At 40.6% G+C, this 3088-nt stretch overlaps 1 pseudogene; it reads right to left on the bottom strand.

Moving 5' to 3' along the window:
• Window positions 1-465: 465 nt before the first annotated feature.
• Window positions 466-1521, bottom strand: LOC138157284 (ADP-ribosylation factor-like protein 6-interacting protein 1 pseudogene; annotated as a pseudogene).
• Between the last annotated feature and the right edge of the window lie 1567 nt (window positions 1522-3088).

Genomic DNA, 3088 nt, shown 5'->3' with positions numbered 1-3088 from the left:
GCTACTCTTCTCACTAGGCTGTCTTAGTAGACACATGGATTTTAAGTCATTTGAATGTTTTCTGACTGTTAAAAGTGTCCTTATGTGGGCTCATGAGCTATAGTCAGAGGAATATACAGAGGAAACTTGTAACTTGAGAAGCTTGTAGCATACCACACACCCTTCTTCTCCGACCTATCCAGCAAACAGAGATCAGGACGCCACATAAAAATAGCAGTTCACATCTAAATTTTGCTGTGAGACTGCAAAACACTTTGACGTCCATTATCTCTTTGCTCCAGAATTATTACTCCCCATTCTATGGATGAGGAAACTGAGGCTCATGGAAGTAACTTGATTGGCCCAAGTGTATAGGTAGTCAGTGGTAGAGCTGGGTGTAGAGACCAGATTTGCTCCTAGCTTGGGTGCTTAACAATTAACAATGATGACAGCTAGTGTTCATATCTTGCCTATGTTTATATGGTGTCAAGCATTTTGTGAATGTTATTGCATTTGGTCCTCACAATAAACCTTGGAAGTAAGTATAATTATTCCCATTTTATAGCTGAAGAAACTGAGGCAGACAGAAATTAAGTAACTTGTGCCAGGTCATACCAGCTATTAAGTGTCTGTGGTTAGATTTTAACTCAAATCTTCCTGACTCCTGTCCACTGCACCACCTCACTTTCTTGCCTCTTTCTGAAAGGCAATGGTTTTGTTTTTTTGTGCTTCTGTGACATTTTAGTACACATACTTTGTAGAAACTGTTCCCAAGGACACTGTCACATTTATGATTCTGAACAATAGAGATGCATCATTTATTTTTCTTCTCCTTTTGTTTGAGAAGCTTGTTTATCTCCCTTTTGGCCATTCCAATGTACTTTGAAATGATTCCATGCTGGCTTAGTCCAGGAAGTAGCACTAAGAAAGTTACAATAAGGTAGGTAAGGAGAAGATTGTGGACTTGCTGTCCAATCCAAGCAACTGCAGCAAGGGAAATGATCATGGTCATGAAGTACATTTTAGGTTTTTCTTCCTTCAGTGTGAAGAGGCATCTCCACCAGTGAACAGTTCTGCGCCGTGTCTTCACTAGATTGTGGCAGATTTCATGGAATCTTTGCTGTTGCTCAGTAGCCCATTTATTGGAGCCAAATATTCTAGGAGCAAGAATGGGTACAAGGTAGTCAGCCAGACACAAAAACATAATGAAATAGGAAACACCAGAAACAACAGATGGATCTAAGTAGTAGATCAGAAGGAATACCAAAGAAACAACACCCATGACTGCAGGTGGAAACCAGGCTCTTTCCCATCGAAGGATTTTGTCAACTTTTAGCATCACTTCTCCCCATCCTTGTAACTGTTCTTCCAGGCTGGCAGTTTCTGCAGCCAGCAAGTTGCTGCTATGATTGTCCCCCTCAGCCATGGTCACCATAGCACCTACCAGGATAACTGGCCACGGCCTCCAGATCCCTACATAAAAGATATGAATACTTCACCAACAGCCCTCAGCTGGATCCTTAACAAATATGGCTTTACTTCCCAGGCAGTGAATCCGAAGTCAAGGAGTCCTGAGTAGAAATCCCTGTCCTCACATATAAACTGTGTAAAAAATGGGCATATCACAGGGTGGCTAGGTGGTGCAGTGAATAGAGGACTGGCCCTGGAGTCAGAAGGACCTGAGTTTAAATTCAGCCTCAGATACTTAACACACACAAAAAACTAGCCATGTGATCTTGGGCAAGTCACTTAACCCCAATTGCCCTCAAAAAAGCAAACAAAACAAAAAAAAAAAAATGGGCAGATCTCTTCATCTCTCCTGAGCCTCAATTTCCTTCATTTCCTTCCTTATAAAACAGAGATAGTATTACCTACCTTACAAGGTTGTCGTGAGGTGCAAAAAAAGCAATGTATGAACCATATTTGGCAAACTTAAAAAAAAACTATGTAAATGTCAGTTACTATTGTTGTTGTTTTTATTCCCACTGTATAGTTATTCCTTCCATGTCACAATTGTTCCCATCTCAGTTTCAATAATTCTCAGGTTGGCATAAAAAATTAAATGGGAATTTTGAGGGAGTTTTGTGGAAGTTGCAGATGACACACAAAGAGCAGCAGATGACACAGAAAAAGTTTAGAAACTCTGAAATGTGTAAAATATATGGATAGTATTGTATAATACCAATCCAAATTTTACAATAAGGTACTATAAACACTCCATAAAAGAAAAATAGACTTACTAGTTGTGTGACCTTGGGCAAGTCACTTAACCCCAATTGCCTTGCCTTCCTCCCTCCAAAATGAGAAAAAAAAAAAAAGGAAAAATCCATATCTTTTCTGGTACAAAGGGAGGGTCAAAAAATTTTGACATGGATTTTCCAGATTGTGGGGGAGCCTGTGCCCCTAATCCCCATGATGTGGAAGGAATTACTCTACTGCCCACCCAATTCTTGTCTTCAGGATTGGTTTTCTTCTCCCTTTTGTCTCTAACTATGAGGCCATCCTATTCTCTCCTCCAGGATAGAGAGACTTATAAAACCAAGGCAAGAAAATTCTCATTTGCTTTTCTCAGTCTCTTTCTTATGCATAGAGTAGTCAATGGAATGTGCATCCTGGTGAATAGCAGTTGGGCGCTGAAATACATCACTTATCTAAATTAGTAGGTGACTGTTGCAGTCATGGTCATTTGGAAGCACTTCAGTTGAAATGCATGTTTCCTTGACTTAGGAAAGGGGTGGGGGTGGGGGAGGGAAAAGCTGCTAAAGGGAGCAGCCTGGCCAGGAAAAAAAAATTTAAGAAAATTGTCACTTTTCATCCAGAAACACATATATAGAGACACTTGGAATACAGGCAGTGTGTATTTATTCAATTAACCAGAAAGGCAAGATTACAGATGGGAAACCCACACTTGCCTTTGAGCTGAGAGAGGAATAAAAAAGAAATCTGTGGACCAGGGTCTAGAGCAGCTGGGGGCTGGAGCTGTGAATGATCAGCTTTTACCTCATGAGTCAAGTCCTCCTATAAGATTGTGGCTTTTTTAAAAATCCCTTTTTTGGGGTGTGTGTGTGTGTGTGTGTGTGTGTGTGTGTGTGTGTGTGTGTGTGTGTGT

The sequence above is a fragment of the Petaurus breviceps genome, unplaced genomic scaffold (genome assembly GCF_028583685.1).
Source record: "Petaurus breviceps papuanus isolate PSGF00001 unplaced genomic scaffold, PetGlider_PUasm1.0 171, whole genome shotgun sequence".
Classification (NCBI taxonomy): Eukaryota; Metazoa; Chordata; class Mammalia; order Diprotodontia; family Petauridae; genus Petaurus; species Petaurus breviceps.
The sequence above is the reverse complement of the archived record's forward strand: the minus strand, read 5'-3'. Positions and strand labels throughout refer to the sequence as shown.